Genomic DNA, 17776 nt, shown 5'->3' with positions numbered 1-17776 from the left:
GAATAAGATGCCTGGAACTGATCATCAAAACAAGCCAAGGAGTGCAAAGAAATTCCTCAGCAATTACTACATTATTTTCTTCTTTGTGTCAAATATGAGTTAGGTGAGAGAACTCATTTATCTCTTACTACGCTACAAGAGACAGAGGCAGTTTTTCTCACAGGATTCAGGGCTAAAGTGGACTGTCTTCTGAACTTCCCTGTGACATTTACCTGAAAATTCACCAAAAAAATCTTCCTTTGGAGAGATCATTCCCAGAAATTAAAAAAAAAAAAAAAAAAAAAAAGAGTGCTGGTCCACTTGGAAGATGCAAAGATTTAATTTCAGGTGGCATTTTAAGAGGGGTATGTGTGTGTGTTAGGACTCGTTCAGTTGTAAGATACAACCATCCAACTAACAGGGGCTTAAGCAAAATGGGGGCTTTTAGCTGTTTATATAACAGAAAAGCCCAGGGTAGTTGGGCTTCAGTCATGGCTGGATCCAGGTGCCCAGATGATGTGGTATGAGGTTTTATTCCTCTTTAGCACTCAGCTCTGCTCTTCGTGTCAGACAAGCTCTCCCCGCCAGCGGCTTCAGCCTGAATTCTGCCAGCTTGACAATCCTAGGGAAACAAGACAAGATAGAGCCATGGCAATGGAATGCCCACTTCATAGTGAAATAAGTAAAAGAGGTGGGGGGGAAGGCAGCTGGCAGGGGGCTGGCAAAGAGCAGTGGGTAGGCCTATGTTAAGTGACTTTGGGTTAGCAGGCCTGATTTTCGAACCAGTTGCATTGACTATTGGTAGACAAAATAATGTCTCAAGACCCCAAACGTTCCTTCCTTCAATCCATCTGGGTGTCCAGTACTTGGTGATGCTCGCGAATGTTCCTGTCAACAGGGCTGCTGGTTGACCACGGGCAGCCTGGTAAGCAGGCAGTTGTCCATCAAGACTGGAAGAAAGAAGTTTGAAAGCCAAGGGAGAAGTCAGGAACTTGGCCTGTGTGAAGCACCGTGAAGGGAGGAGGGGAGGGGAGAAACCTCGGCAATTTGTTTTTAATATTTTGCTTGTTCTGGATACCATGAAAGCTGCGTATATTGGCTTCTGACTAATGAAAACAGAGGGGAAGCCAGGCTGGAAACCTGGCCATGTTTCCGTGCACAATTAGGTTTGTTTGTTTAGGTCTCTTTTTATTTGTTTTCAGATGACTCAGATACGAGTACTGCAGGCGTTTCAAAGAGAAGTGTTCTTATGTGTATTTTGGGTCTAGGGCTTTACCAAGTGCAGCAAGCCTTGGCTCCCTGAGGTTATTTTCCTATCCAAGGGTTTTTCAAACTTTCAAGTGGGGCTGGAAGAATGCCGTTGTGAGCCAGGTTATTTTTCTTCGCAGACCCCAGCTTGGGGTTGCACGGGGGACAGGGCTCACAAACATATAAACACAAAAGTCCCCAAACAAGGCACAAGGGCACTCATTGTGCTGACCTCTCACACCATCTCCCCTTGATGGCTTTACCATCTGCCTTCTCCAGTCCTCTCTGGAAACCTCTTCATAAGTCGGCCTCCTTCTCTCCAGACGACCCAATCCAGAGATGGATTCTCTTTTCCAATTTCTCTGTATCTGTCTATACACTGTTCAGCTCTGAAAACTCTTCCCTTTCATTGCCACAGTTTAGAGTCTGAAGCTTCCTGTGAAATGCAGGGAGATTTACAATCTGAGAACCTGCCAAGCCCCTGGCTGAGTTCCTTTGCCTAAGGGGAGTGGCTCCCCGGGGGATTGTCTGCTCCCGGTCAATTGACCCCCAAGTCCAGGAAGGGACTTGAGAAGGGCCTTGGGAGGGGCTGGGCAGTAATCTTCTCCTTCCTAGATGAGCAAGATGCAAATCAGGCAATGGTGAAGACCATTCCAGCCTCCCTTCTTGGAGGCTTATTTCCAGTAGCCCTGCCTCTATGTGATGAGTCAGAGGACAGAGATGCCCGAAGTGGTCCTGATTGTTTTCAAACAGGAAGGATGTATGTAGTCACTGGGAGCAGGTTCTTGAGCTTCCTGGAAGCTGGGCCCCAGCCTGAGTCTCCCACAGTCTCCCCTGCTCAGCTGTCCCTGTTAAACGAAGGACATTGGCCAACATTCTGGTTGGAGAATTACTTGTATACTTGAGTGCTCTTCTCCCTCTCAAGAGGGCTATAAACTGTCCCACTTTTAAGACTCTCCTCTTTCAGGGGTGCCTGGGTGGCTCAGTCAGTTGAGCATCAGACTCTTGATTTTGGATCAGGTCATGGTCTCAGCGTTTGTGCGATCGAGCCCGGCGTCGGGCTCTGTGTTGACAGTGAGGAGCCTGCTTGGGATTCTCTGTCGCTCTCTCTCTCTCTGCCCCTCCCCTGCTCTCTCTCTGTTTCTGTCTCTCTCTCTCAAAAATGAATTAATAAACATTAAAAAAGAAAGACCCTCCTCTTTCAGTGTTTGAACTTTGAAATCTCCTGAAACTCATAGCAGAAAGATTCATTCTGTCGAAATGCACACATTTCAGGAATTTCTCCTCCAAACCACTGTCTTCCAGAGCTATATCGTGGGGTCAAACGAAAATTCTACCTAGTCCCCTGCACCTGCTTTAGCTACACTACTGCACCATGACAGGTGACAATGGGAACAAGCGCCCTGTGTCCTCGCGGACCCCGAGACAAGGACTGCGTGCAAGTAGTTTAGTCAGAAGGCGAGCCCAGGAAGCACAAGAGGGAGAGGGGAAGTGACTCTGGGCACCTGCAACTCAGTCCTGCTCAGGACTCTCTGAGAGACTGGGTGGAATACGCCTCAGATTGTCCCACTGTCAGGCAAGGAAGCCATCCCTGGTTGTTAGAATTTGCTCCCGGAGGGGTAACTCCCTGACACTTCCAAGCACACTCCCGCAGCCAGAGAACGTCCTCAGGCTGAGACAGACATGAAGCCCTAAGCCAGCGTGGAACTCTCTGGAGGCCACTTCCGGGGTAGCTTGAGGGGATACGGAAAGGGCATCTTTCAGGTACACCTACTGTACCCTGAGATGACAAAAGGAAGGGCACAGTCCTCCGAAAGAGACTGGACTGTTTTCACTCCGCTGTGTTTGCTAAGACAGGGAAGTAAGTGGACCACCATCATGGGCAATTAGCAAGAGTTGAAATGGTAAGAGCTGAAAAGCAAAAGGTTTTGTTTCGATTCTCAGTTTATCTATTTATTTAGCAAATAGGAACATACTGCCTACTTGCCTCAGGTTCTGCGCTAGGTGCTAGGTGCTGAGGTCCTGCAAGGAAGGAACCAGGCTCTGTCTCTGCCTCAGGAGACCACAGGCTGGTGGGGGTTGTGGACAAGAAAAGAGCTCAAGGCAAGGACCTGTGACAGTACGGTTTTAGCGGGAGGGGCCCCTCATCTAGGCTTCCAGGATGGGGGTGTCTCTTCCTTAAGAAGGAAGGGGAAGAGTGTTCCAGTGAGAAGGAACAGAAGGTGAGAATGTCTGGAGGCACCAGCACAGACGTACAAAGACTCAGGACTGTTTCCTAGTAGGTGGTGAGAGGGAATAGTACCTGATAAAACTGATGCCAAAACACCAGGTCACATAGGACCTTGTCACCCGCATTACAGTGTCTACGTCATGTACCAGAGAGATGAGAAATGGCTTCTTCTTCTTCTTACTATCATTTAATTAACACTCACTTATTTGTCTCATTGCTTCTTGAATCCCACCTCTTCCTTCTGAATTCCACTTCCTTCTTCCTGAAGACTGACTTTTAATAGCTTTTCACCGGTGTTTGTGAGTGGTAAACTCTCTCAGTCAAGGGCAGATCCAGTTTTCATAGGGCCTGGAGCTTATGCAATTTCGATTCTTCTTTAGGGAAAAACAATGCAAACGATGAACACTAAATGAAGAGTGAAAGTAAACATTGATGACAAGGAAAGAAATCTCAACAAATAAAACAAATATTATAAAATCCCCCAGAACTAGTATTAAAAACATCAATTCACTGTAATTTTTTCCAGCTTCTCCTCATGTTGGTGGCATTGGAATGACCATGAGCCCTTTGGAGACTGGACGAGAAGGGAAAAGGCTTGGCCTACATTTCATATGGGTTTCATGGGATGTATTAGATGGTTTGCCGTCATTCCTTGTATAGTTCAGTTATTGCTGGGTGCACCAGATTATGGAATGGCTTCCAGAAATACTCCTACCCTCCACATGCTGCCTTGCCTGGCACATAACAAAAAAATCCTACAGTGCTCAACACCAAAATATGTGGATGGTAAGGACACAAGGTTTAAGATGTATAGAGCCATCTACAATTTTCTAGTCTGCAGGAAGTTCTTCTAATATCAGAAATGTAAAAATGTAAGTGGAAGATTCATTCTTATTCAAAATGGAAGCTTTCTTTCATCAACAATATACTTGAGAATGCAGTGAATACAATTATAAACACACTATGTATTTACAGCTCACACGTGAGAGAAATTTAATCAAGGTCTTTCCAAGGTTGACAACAATCCTAAATATTGATGCGCCATTACCAAAAAAGAGAGAGAAAGCCGAAAGGAAGAGTTTTAATGATCAGGAACAGAAAATAAATTTGATTAACCATGTCAGAAAAAAACTGTATTATCTTTCTCTTTTGTGTCTGGAAAATGATATTACAAAGTCATCACATGAAGAGGTGATTAAAGGATATGTAGCTAAAAATGGAGTAAGTCTCAATGCAATATGGTATCCTGGATTGGATCCTGGAGAAGAGAGAAGACATAAGTGGAAAAACTGGTGACATCTGTGAATAAATTGGCAGATATGATCACATGATTATTGATGATGTACAAGGACCCCATCAAAACAGGTATTTGAATTTTTGGATATCCAAAGGCTAAAGCCAAAGCCGCTGAAAAGCATATATTTGGCCATAGGGCCAAATATGGAGGCCAAACTTTAACTTAGTTCCATTCCTTGAGAAAACCCAGGCCCCTACCATTAGGGACCTTTCAGGGTCTAACGACCACTCCCAGGGCTGCATGGCATCATCTAATGTGCTAACCATCTCGTTTCTGGGTGGTCTTCACTTTTGATGCAGGGCCATTTGCCCTTCTTTCTTGCAAACTCAGTTACGCACCTAAATTTCTACGTGCTTATACTCTCTGAAAGTTTCCAACTTTGTTAGCTCACCAAGTTGCCGGGCTGGTTTTCAGCAGGAGAGTGGTGTGGTGAACTTAGCATTTTAGGAGGGAATTCTGGCTTCAGTGTGGAGAATGGATTTAAGGTGTGGGGCAAAATAGAGACAGAAGGAAGACAGATCCTATGGAATTCAGTTGCAGAGATGACAGAGGGCAACCTGAATGAGAGGAATAGTAGCGGAGAGGGAAAGATAGCTACACTGTGGGGAGGGGGAGACTGAAGTCAGGAAAACTAATAAGAGAGACGAGGTGATGATCTACGCAAGGAATGACACGATCCTGAAGTAATGTTGCACGAGAGTGCTAAAAATCAAGGACTCTGCTGTCAGCAAGACCCTTCTGGGCTCTTTGTCACTTATTAGCTATATGACCCCGAGCAAATGAATTCTCAAGGCCTCAGTCCCTTCCTAGTTCCACCAGATCGTTAAGAGAATTAGATGAGACCACGCGTGCACAATGCTTAGAGCAGTACCTGGCACGTAATAAGCACCCACTAAATTGTCACTGAGCCATGGCAGTGAGAAAAGGATTCTAGACAGTAAGGTAGAATCCGATGAAATCAACAGAATGCAGGACCCATTGGATGGTAGGAGGGGTGAATAAGAGAGAGGAAGGAGTTAAAAACGTCTCCTAGATTTCTGCGGAAGGACCCCTTTGGGGAGCATGCAGTCTTGGACTGGCAGACTTGGTGGTATCTCTCCTCGTCCGCATGGAGGCAACCAGAACCCGGCTGCACAAATATGGAGCCAGAGCAAGGATCTGAGAATGAAAATGAAAAGAAAACCAAGTTGAAGCCCTGCTGCTGGCGAACGAAATGTAGCCAGCAAGGCAATTGAGGTAGACTGGGTTCAAGGTCATAAGAAAAGCAGAGGGAGCGTCCCAGGAAATTCAAGGGAGAGAACATTGGCAGGAAAGCATGGTCAGCAGCGCTCAGTGCTGCGGAGCCTTCAAACGGGGTCTGAGCACTGGGCTTTGGGTTGTGGGGCGAGGAGGTCACCGGGGACCTCAGGGTTAACCTCAGGGACGTGGTAACTCAGGGTGGCCATGAGGTTAGCAGGCAGAGTGTTCTGGAGAAACAGGGACCAGGAGAGGTTGTTGTGAAGGGGAGGAGGGAGTCGCGCAGTAGTGGGAGCTAACGAGGAGAAGCAACTGGAAGGGAATTAAGATGCCAGAAAGACATCTGGGCAGAGAAGCGCGGGCCTGACGTCCAGGAGAGGACCCGGTACCTGGCAGGGCCCTTGCCCACCGTGCCCAGAGTGGGGGAGAGGGCCCGCAGCAGTGTTGGGAAGCCCGAGTGCCCGGTGGCACTAGGCTGAAAACCAGTGGAGACAGTCTCCAGTGTGAGTGTCCCGCCGGAGGGCGGGAGACGGAGAAGCGCAATAATGACTCCTGCTTGGGGGCACCCACCCTTGCGCCGGGCACGGAGCCAAGCCTGCGCCAGTGTCTTCACTGCGGCCCTTTTCACCCGTGAGCACCTGAGGCCCCGGGAGCTTAAGGACCAGCGGAAACCGGCGGGGGCGGGGAAGAGGGGGCCTTAATCGGCCCACCGAGGCTCCCCTCGATCCCCACGCCCCACCGACGGGCGGGCGACACGGTGGACCCGCTGGGAAGACACGGGGATGCGGCCCCAAGAGGGAGGGTGGCCGCGAGCGGTTGTGAAGGCGGCTGCGGCCCAGGACCAGCGCGGAGCCCGACACCCGAGCGGGATCGGCGCTGAAGCGCCCGGCGCCCCGGCCCCGAGGGCACCCGCAGCCGCTTCAGAGCCGCAGGGGCCCGCGGAGCGTCCCCAGGAGGGGGCAGCAGCGCCCCGCGGATAGACGCCGCCTCGGCTCGCAGGCCTGCCCCCCCCCCCCCCCCCGCCCCAGGGCCCCGCGGGTTCCAGGGAAGGGGGTCCCAGGAGACCCCCCCCCCCCCTTACCCCCGGCGGCCACACTGACAGAGCGCTATCCCGGGACCTGTGTTGTGTTTGTCATCCCCCCCGACCCCCCCCCCCCCCCCCCCCAAGGCCCGGGGCTTCCCTCCTGGGCCTCACACCCTTGGGAACGGCCACCCCGGCCCTGAGCCTGAACTCTGCGCGGGGCGAGCGCCCAGTAAATGAGAGCCCTAGTGGCTCTCCTTCTCTTCTCCTCTTTCCCTGGGCCCCTCTCGGTTCCTGGACCCTCAGACTGCAGATTTACCCCCACTGGTTCTCAGCCTAGCCCCACCGGGCACTCTGGCTTCCCAACACCGCTGCGGGCCCGCTCCCCCACTCTGGGCACGGTGGGCAAGGGCCCTGCCAGGTACCGGGTCCTCTCCTGGACGTCAGGCCCGCGCTTCTCTGCCCATTGCTCTTGTTAAGCGTCTTACGTTCCTTCCAGTTGCTTCTCCTTATTAGCTCCCACTATCGCGTGACTCTTTCTCCCCACCCCCGGCCAAGCCTCTCCAGGCTGGCTCCCCGGGTGCAGCGGAGCCACGTCCTCGCGCTCAGGCTGCTTGCTCTCCACTCGGCAGGACAGGAGTGGGGTGACTTTCGGCTCCGCCAGGAAGGCCCTGGGGGTGGTGAGAACAGCCCCGGGGCGGTTCCTCAGGGGCTCACCCACCAGGGGCCCGTCCCCAGGCCATAGGAGTCCAGCTCAGGCCTGGCCTCTGGTGTCCCAAGAACTCAAAGGAGCCGGTTGCACAAATATAACTAACCCAGCACGTATCAGATGTGAAGGGAAAATAGAGGATCATTATTTTGCTTAAAAGTAATCTGGTCTTTCTCCTCTGAACCCCACCCACTAGTTAGTGGGATGGGAAGGAAAAGCTAAACGTCCAATCCAGTTAAATTCTGAGCTGATATTTAAAACATTTCCGATAATGCTCCGTCTTTAGGAAGAACACTCAGTGTCTCTGCTAGTCCCTGCCCCCGCTGTCCCCCACCCTAGAGGCTTGGGAATACGGAGCGAGGAAGCTTTTGCCTTTCATGGCACCAGGGGGGCAGTGGGTTCTTTGGTTCCACAGAAGCCCTGGGATGTGCACTGTGCACTGGTCTTCAGGAGAAGGTTTTTTTTGTTCGTTTGTTTTTTGTTTTGCCTGGGTCATACTTGACCTCCTGGACTCCAGTACTGAAAGTGTGGCTTGCTTTTCCAGCCCAGGCAATGTTCTGGTGACAGATTGGTGCCTTGGCCTCAGCTGGGCAGCCACCCTAAGCTCTTTCCATTGGTTCTCCAGTCTGTTCCCCCCGAGGTCCACTCCTCAGACATGGCTGTATCACAACAGCAGCCCCGTTGGGGAGCCCATCGTCTCCCACCTTGGCGTCTGCCCCCCGTGGGACTGAAGATGTGCCCAGGGAAGCTGAACTTCAGGCCTCCCCCAGGCTGACCACATGAAGCTCCTTTTCTGTGGCTGTGCCCTGGGTCCTAGTGGGGTGCCTTCTGAAGTGGCTTCCACCCAGTCCCAAGGGTGGCACCTCTCACATCTCCTCCATCTTCAGGCCTAGGGATGGGAACAACAGGGCCATTGTGCTGACTGCTTGGCTATTCACACTCTGTCCCCTTCCTCCTCTTTTAAAAAGATTTTCAGGTACAGGAAAAGGGTGGGCTTTCCCTTTACTTCGATTTCCTCCTTTCTAACTCTTGTAGGCCCGAACCAACCGGCTTTGGTATCTTACTCTGCAAGGGGAAGGACTCTGAGCTCTAGGCTTTGTCTGGAGATACTGAGGGAGGAGGAAGAATTTGGAAAATCCCTTCTCAAGATAATAGTCTGGCTGCTAAAGGTTAGAACTTTCTGCAGAATCCTATTTTGAATGACCCAAACGAACCATTACCTGGGTATCTCTCTTAGAATTCCTTCCCAAGTCAATGTGAATCTGCACGCACAGGTTTCCCGACCCCACTACCACCCCCCCACCCGACCCCTGTGCAACTGTGCCTCCTCCTACAGGCAGACGGATATCTAGGGTAGACCTGGGAGAGTGGGAACCAGAAGGGAAAAGCCTGTGAGTGCTTAGAGCGGGATCCCCCTTTCCCTCTCTTGCAGCCTAAAGAACTCTGTTCTCATCAGGTCCAAATTACTTAGCTTTTCTTTTTCTCTTACTGTTCTATAAATCCCAGGTCTCTGTCCCTTTTGCTCCTTCCCCCAGATGCGCTTGTCAGCATCATCTCTCCTCTGAGACACGAGGTGAAGAGGTTTTTGTATCCTACCTGCTCTCATCACCCCAAAGCACGCCCTGTCCCCCCACCCCCTGCAGCCCCACCTCCATTCTGCCCCTTTAGGCAGAGCCCACACCTGGGGCAGATCGGAGAGTTACCATTCTTCTGATACACAGGACACGCTTTCCCACCTCCACACTGACACATGTGCTGTGCGCTGGCCTGGGCTTTCCCACCATCTAGCCTCTTTTGCAAGGCACATCTCGGTATATCATCTCCTGTGTGAGGCTTTCCTGCCTCTGCTCAGTCGATGTGGGCTCTCCCTTCTCCGAGGGCCTGAACCTCTTTGAATTCTTCATGTCCTACCCTGGATTTATAGCTATGCTTGTATTTCTCTCCGGACGGCACTGAAATCTCTCAGCAGGCAGGAACTGTGTATCGCTTGCCTATGTATCTTCCACGAGGCTGTGAGTTAAACTATGAGGCTCTTATATAAATTGACGAGTTGAATATGATTATCACCAGGAGTCGCCCTGGACTACATTCTAACGTTGGCTTAAATCATATCGACTCACACAAATGATTTCATTTCTTTGGCCTCAGTTTCCTTATTTGTTAAATAATTGAGTGGGTTTCCATGATGCCTTAGATCCCCTCCATCTCCGACGCTCTGTAATTCTACCCGTCCTGTCTTGGGGCATGTGTGCATGTGCAGGCATGTGTGTGTGTGTGTGTGTGTGTGTGTGAGAGAGAGAGAGAGAGAGAGAGAGAGAGAGAGAGAGAGATATGGGCAGGGATCACTAACGGGAGACCAGGTGGAATTAGTGTATGACACAGGCTTTAGATTACGACCAACTTGGGTCCAAATCCAGGCTCAGGCACCCACTTGTTGGGCGATGCTACTTTCTCTGAGTTAAACGGAAAATGAGGATATTTACCGAGTGTCTACTGAGTACACACACTGGGTGGGTAGCTGGGGACTTGGAGTAAATACGACGTGTCCCCTCTCTGTGGGAGGCCAGAGTCCACTAAAAGGAGACAAACCTGCAGACAAGTAAGTGTAATCAAGTGTCAAAGTTCTCCGTGAGAGAATGTCTGGGACACGATGGGGCCACAAAGGAAGGAGAGGTAGATCAGCAGATTCCAAGGATGAGTTAGCTGGGAACGGCCCAAGGAGAGTTTCCCCTGAAGACATGAGACCAGAAAGGAGCGCTCCTGGAATTTTGGGTAGAGGGAGAGAAACAAGTGATGCCAGATCCGTTCCTGCCATCACAAATCTTCTTTGGCCCAGGCTGGTGAGGCCTAGGAATGTTGGGTCCTGAACGCGTTCCCCAAGGGGTGGTCTCAGCTGACATTTAGACCACTGGCCTGGGCCCTAAACTTGCTGGTCTTACTCCAAGCCCTGCTCCCTTTCCTTGTGGCTGATGAGTCATCTCCAGTCCCCGAGGTGGCCTCTGGAGCTTCTGTTTCTCCTCAGTGGCCTCTGCCCACCTAATCTTCTTCCAGGGAACAGCAGTGCTCCAGAAAAGGTAACCAGTTCCATAAGAAGTGACACCTCCTCAGCCCTCACCCCCACCCCCCTGTACAGATCCAGGCGTGGGGGGCGGGGGGTGTTTTCTGCACTGAATCCGTAAGAGTTTCTATCAAGGGATAGCCTGAAAAATAGCACCAGCCAGAGGAAGCTGTTCAAACACCATCCATTTTGACACTTGGCAGGATTAGCAAAGCACCTCTTCCCTTGGAGAGTGGGAAAGTTTCCAGAATTAGTCTGCCGGCAGAAAGGGAGGCCGAGCAAACAGGCATGTTGTTTTCTCATAGCTGTCTCTCTTGTTAATGTTTGGTCGGCCAGCCGTGCATTTTTGCAGTGTTACATAGGCTTACGTTCAGCTTTCATCAGAGAACAATTAGGACGAGTGTGGGGGGGAGGCCAGAGGGTCAGGGACAACAGATGGGTCTCCACTTAAGCAGGTTAGAAGTTCATTGCTCCAGAGGAAGAAGATCCATCTTTGGCCGGGGGGCTGAGGAGTTGGGCAGAAAGAGGCAGAATGGAAAGAAGGCGAGGGCCTCCCTTTTCTGAAATATCCCTGTGGGACAAGCCTCTGTATCTTAGGCAGTTGATTTAGTTTTCCGTGAAGAAGCATCGGCAGCCATGTCAGCATGAAGAAGCCAGAGGCCTGATGCCATACTAAAATAGCGGCATCGCTGCGTTTTCCAGCCGAGGGATTACTCCTTGGTGAGCCAGAGAGCTTTGGAACATCATTTGGAAGCAAAACCACATTTTTTTCCAAAAAAAAAAAAAAATTTTTTTTTTTGAAAGGAAATTTTGCATGCGGTGAAGTTAGGGCTTAACTCTTGAGGGGAAGCAGCACAGGGATGGCCGTCGGTGGAGGGAGAGTTTGCTTCTGGTAAGCTGAGGTGCCTGTGAGGGGCAGAGGGTTCCAGAAGAGTTGCTTAACTGGAAGAAGGTACTGGCGAGTTGGTAGAAAAAAACCAAAGGCAGAAAGGGGATTGCACAAGTTAGCCTTTGCTGTGTAACATACCACCCCAACCTCAGGGGCTATGCACAACCATCGTTTTATTTACTCATGGTTCTGGAGGTCAGCAGTTTGGTCTAGGCTCAGTTGGGTGATTCTTCTGCTCATCTCACCTAGGGGCATCTGGCTACAGTCATTTGGCAGCTCAAAATGGGGTAGGTAGTCTAAGATGGCCGTACTTACTTTTCTAGCAATTGCTACTGCCTGTTAGCTGGGCCCTGCATCCCCAGAGATCGGTCTCAGCTTCGTCACATGGTGGCTGGGTTCCAAAAGCAGCAAGAGAGAGGAAAAGGCTCAATGCACAATCATTTTTCCAGACTCTGCTTATGTTACATTTGCTGTCCCATCAGCAAAAGCAAGTTGCATGGCCAAGCTCCGAGTCAGTGTGGGAGGGGATGACACCAGGGTGTGGATGTAGGGAGGGAACCCTGGCTCCACTGGGAGCCATTACTGTAACTGTCTACCCACAGAAGGAAGTAAATCTGAAATGGAATCAAATGCCCTAACCTCAGTAGGATGCAAATCATGCAAGTCGGTCTATATGAGCTCAAGCTGAGGGAAGAAAGACCAGAGAATCATCTTACTGGGTTTTTGGAACAAGCCTGCTATTTCCTGGGGGTGCTGGGGTAGAGAGACGCTTGGATTAGTAAGACTCAAATAACTCAACTGGGCGTCATTTTTAGCATCTCATAAAATTTTACGATGTCCTCGTCATATAAAAGACATATACCCTTCTATATCTTTAGGCCTCCCCAGCCTATGGGAAAGATGGTGGGGTAGTCACAGAGTCTAAACAGGAAAACAGGAACCGTGTCCAGATTCAACAACAGAGGGAATTGGTTATACCGGTGATGGAGGAAGGGTGAACCAAACAGGGGATAATGAGGCAACCCAGGGATGAGCAACCTCAGGAAGTCACTGCTACCTCAAGGCTGGGGAGGCAAGAGACGAGGCCACGTTATGAAGCCCCAGAAGCAGGGTGACCTGGTACAAGCCAGAGCTATGAAGGTCTTGTTTGGCATGAGCTGGAGTAAGAGAAAAGACAGAGTCATTGCCAAAGAAGTTCCCTAGACACTGCCTTCTTCTGTCCACTCAACCCTCCACTTCCTGCTAATGCCCCTCTTTGGATGAACCTGGCCACAAGCTCGCTGCTACAGGGGATCTTAGTTGGTTTGGGCCGCTGTAACAACAATACCATAGACTGGGTGGATTAAACAACAGACATTTATTTCTCACCATTCTGAAGGCTGGGAAGTCCAAGATCAAGGCACCAACAGATCTGGAGTCTGGTGAGAGCCCACTTCCTGGTTCATAGATGCTGTCTTCTCCCTGTGCCCTCAAATGGTGGAAGGGGCAAGAGAACTCTCTGGAATCTCTTTTATAAGGGCACTAGTCCCATTCACAAGGCCCCACCTCCAAATACCATCACCTTGGAGGTTAGAATCCCAACATATAAACTTGAGGGGGACACAAACATTCAGTCCATAACAAGGGGCCTTACAAATAGACCCTACAAGGGCAACCCCTGGCAACACAGAGCAGAGCAGGAGAAAGGCAAGGAATGAATCCAGGGTAACGAGGCCCAGGACCAGCTCCTGGAGCACATTTACAGCCATAGCCTGCCTATTACCCCTACTTAGTAAAGCAAGACTCCTGTGTCCCTCAACAGGATGCGATTTCTCTGCCTCCCTGTGGGTATCTCAGGTGAACTTAAGAAAAACTGTCCACCCTTTCTCACTGATGTCCAAAAGCCATTGAGAAGGGGTGGATTTCTCCCTGAGAATGCTCCCCTGCCCCAACTGCTGCCTTCTGCCATCCCAAGTCTCCAGATGCTTGGTGTGTAATGGGGTATTGAACACTTCTGAGACCTCCATGCAATGGCACCTCGCTAGCCCCCTCAGAAGTGGGATTTGTCCTGTCCACTCTGCAGTTCTCCTTGTCACATAGCCCTTCGTAAAAATACCTTGTTTGGTGTCTTTCTACAGCACCTCCTCCAGCTCACATCTCCGGGACCAGGTCAGGAAACAGTGTCCCAGGCTAACTCCCCCTTTGCCCATCTGGGGACATCTGACTGAACTGACATCTCATTCTCCTTTCACCCAAACACCTTTCAACATACTTGTTCCTGGGTTCAAGCTGGGACCACACACTCAGCACACACATGCACATGCAGGCACAAGCGTGTACTCACACTGTTACCACCACAACACCATAAGAGTGTAGGAGAAATAACCTAATTATCTTTGATGAAGGATCTCCAAAATGTCACCTACCTTATGCTTAATTCCTTTATTTCTGAAAACAATAACATTATTCTAATTTACATGTTACTGAGGTGCACGGAGGTTTTGTCTCTGACCCTAGCTAGCACAGCAAGAAAGCGATTAGGTCAAGATGTTAAGACGGGCCCATCTAACACCAAAGGCCATGTGCTTCCCCTGCCACGTTGCCTCTCAATATACATGAACAGTATGTTATTCTCATCTTGGCACTATTTCTTATTTTCCATAAAAGACTTGAACAAGTGTTTTTTTCCCAAGGTTTCTAGTACCTTTTCTAGTGCCTTTGAGTACCAAAGACTGCCATCTCCTGTCGCGTGGTCCCCGGACTGAGTTTAGGCAGTATCTAAAAGCCGTCATGACCCGTGTGCTATTTCGTGCTCCCATGTTGTTTTCCAAGGACTGCTGTTGTTATAAGGTAGGAGTACTGATGAATGGCCCCTGGAGATGATATAGCCTGGGGATCTGGAGGCGATTTAGCATTGTAGTTGAGTACGCAAACTTTGGCATTGGGCACAGCCTTGGGAAAGGAATTTTCCATGTGCACACAAAGCTGCATTGTAGCTGCAAGTGTGGGGGATGCCAACCCAAGACTCACAGCCAAGGCAGGCCAACCCTGTAGAGTCATAGCAGCAACATAGATCTGGACAGTAGGGAGAAGCCAAGAAGGAAGGGAGACCAGTCGTTGCAGTGGTCCCTGTGAAAGGTGGTGGTTGGTGACTTTCCAGTTCTGGGTCAGGGTTTCCTGTAACTGAAGGGCAAGTGTGAGCAGCACAGCTGCTGTAAATGAGAAGTGTTTTTTTTCAGGGAGTGAATGTGGTCCTGGCTCTCCCACTCTCCCTCCTTTACAGCCTGACTGGGCTGTTGTTCCCTTTGCTTTCTGATAACTTGAGTGATCTGGAGGATTGGGACCTCAAGCTGCCTTTTTCACCACTTTATCCTGGGTACCCGAACATAGCAGGTGTTCAATAAACACTCACCGAATGAACAAATCAAAGAATCCCCCGAAAAATTCATTATAAATTTCATCCACAGAATGTCTCCATGCCAATTATCATGTTCGTATGGTGCAAGGTTGCAAACACTGATTCAATTCATTAAAAAAATTTTGTGTAATACCAACAAAGCCATGTTACAGAATGATTAGAAATTGAAGGAGGAAAAAATATTACCCATAATTCCCATAATTGCTACTTTCAAAGCAACTATTCCCACACTGCGTGTTTTCCTTGTATCTTTATTCAAGTGCTTGTATTTTACCCATTTGCATTTAAATGTGCATTCCATTTTGTTACTTCTTTTTTTTACCCACAGAGCATTAGACCATAAGTATTTCTGTGTTGCTACCTAATCTACATAATTATTTTGGATTATGCCATTGTACGGCCTTAAGGTCAGGGCTTCACAAATTCAGTTTCTGCATCATTGGTGTCCCTCCTCCATGGGTTATCTTACCAGTGTACATATATGCAAGAATTTCTTTCATCTTCTAAACAAACTCTCTCTTTTCACACATCTCCTTCTGACCTCTACCCCATGTCTCTCTTATCCTTTCATAGCAGAACTTCCCTCAAGTGTTGTCTGTCTCTGTCCCAACATGAGACTCGACCTCATGACCCTAAGATCAAGAGTCACACCTTCTACTGATGGAGCCAGCCTGGCTCCCCAACCCCCTATTCTTCCTGAACCATCTCCATTCAGGATTTTGTCCCCACCACTCCACAAATTGCTCTTATCAAGTTGACAATGACCTTAATGATGCAAAATGCAAAGGTCAATTTCCAAAGCCCACCTTGCTTGGCCTGCCATCATCCCTCTTCATCATCCCCATTCATCATCATTCACCCCTTCTTTCTTGAATCCCTTTCTTCTCCCCAATTCCAAGAGAATTTGTCTTCTATCCCTGACTGCTCCTTGTCCGTCTCCCCAAACTCCAGATGTTGGCGTGCTCCTGCGTTGCGTGCACAGAGCTTGTCTTTCCTCTTGTCTGTACTTCCTTCCTAGAAGTCTCACCCACACTCCCACGACCTGTGCCCTGAGGACTCTCAGTTTGGCACCTGCAGCCTAGACCTTTCCTCTGAACATCAGACTTACAGCCAACTGTCCATTTGACATCACTTCTCGTATGGCTGATAGCTTCACAACTTTCATGTGTCCAAAATGAAACTCCTGACCCTCCTCTCTTTCTTCTCCTCTGGTTTTCCCCTTCTCAGTAAATGGAAATTCTGTTTTTCCAGTTGCTCAGACCAAAGATCTTGGCATCAACTTTGATTCTTCTCTTTCTTTCCCAACTTACATCTGCCAACAAATCCAATGGCACTACTTAAAAATATATATAAAATCCAGTTGCTTCTGGTCCCCTCCCACGGTCAAAGCCACCATCCATCACCTCTGAATTACTTTAAGAGCATTCTAACTTCATCCACTTCTCCTCCTGCAGTCTATTCTCGATGCAGCAGCCAGAGTGAGCTCCTGTTAACAAAAGTCGTAGCATGCCATTCCTCCGCTCCAGATGTTTCAGTAGCTTACTGTCTTAGTCTCTTTAGGCTGCTGTAACAAATATTATAGACTGCATGGTTTATAAACCCCAGAAATGTATTTCTCAAAGTTCTGAAAGCTGGGAGTGGAATATCAGGGTGCTAGCCATAGTCAGAGGAGGACCCTCTTCTGGGTCACAAGCTTCTTATTGTATCCTCATGTGGTAGAAGAGGTGGGGAGTCTCTGAGGAGACTCTATGGGGTCTCTTTTACAAGGACACCAATCCCATTGATGAGGTCTCTGCTCTCATGGGATAGTCATGTCCCAAAGGCCCCACCTCCTGATATCATATTGGGCATCAGGATTTCAACATATGAACTTGGGGGGGACACAAGCACTCAGACCACAGCACATATCATCACACATGGAATGAAAGGTAAATCCTTCACTGTAGCCTACAAGACCTTCCTCATCTGATGCCCCACACCCAGACCTTGTCCCCTGCTGCCATTTCACCACCACACGTAAACTGGTCCCCTTAATGTCACTCCAATGCCATGCTTTTACCACAGGATCTTTCAACTTGTCGATTTCTCTGTCTGGGATGCTTTTTCCAGAGATATCTGATCTTCCCACTCTCTATAGAATTTGTTGGAGTAGGAGGCCCTCCCTTACTGCCCTGGTGGATAGAAGTACAGCCCAGTCCTCCTACGTCTCTCGCTTGCCCTTTGTTTCTCTGTATAATCTACCATGCAATTCACTTATTGAATTGTGCAAATTGGTGTTATGGGCCTCTCCCCACTAGACTATAAGACTCCTGAAGACAGATTTTATCCTTTTTGTTTGTTTTGCTTTTTTTTGTTGTTGTTCAATGCTATATACCCAATACCTAGAATGGTATGTGACACATAATATTTGTTGACTGAACGAATCTGGGATTCAGCATCTGAGAGTTAAAAGTCTCAGCCGTGCGACCTGAGACAGCAGAGCATGATGGCAAAGAGCAGGAGATCCCCTGTGCCTGTAACGTCCATTCGGCCACACGGCGGTCCAGCTGTTCCCAGCTGTCCACATGACACAAATGTGAGCTACTTGAGGGGGAAGCCTGTGTTTCATCTTTCCTGCATTCTTTCCCCCACCCCCCGCTGCTTTATCAAGATAGAATAGACATAATTATAATATTTAAAGTTTACGATGTGATGATTTGGTGTACGTATCCC

At 49.2% G+C, this 17776-nt stretch overlaps 1 long non-coding RNA gene across 5 annotated transcripts; it reads right to left on the bottom strand.

Annotated features, from left to right (window-relative positions):
* Nucleotides 1-414: 414 nt before the first annotated feature.
* Nucleotides 415-6501, bottom strand: LOC131507734 (uncharacterized). Of its 5 annotated transcripts, none has more exons than XR_009259667.1 (5): nt 6380-6501; nt 4438-4715; nt 3660-3862; nt 1460-1663; nt 415-601 (listed from the first exon to the last, which is right to left on the bottom strand). It is a non-coding gene; the product is annotated as an uncharacterized LOC131507734 (long non-coding RNA). The 5 variants fall into 5 exon arrangements; XR_009259668.1 differs by lacking the exon at nt 6380-6501 and adding an exon at nt 5093-5876; XR_009259670.1 differs by lacking the exon at nt 4438-4715 and having other exon boundaries at nt 1491-1663; nt 6380-6498.
* Nucleotides 6502-17776: the final 11275 nt, after the last annotated feature.

This window comes from Neofelis nebulosa, chromosome 3, assembly GCF_028018385.1.
Source record: "Neofelis nebulosa isolate mNeoNeb1 chromosome 3, mNeoNeb1.pri, whole genome shotgun sequence".
Taxonomy (NCBI): Eukaryota; Metazoa; Chordata; class Mammalia; order Carnivora; family Felidae; genus Neofelis; species Neofelis nebulosa.
This window is presented reverse-complemented; position numbering and strand designations above follow the sequence as displayed.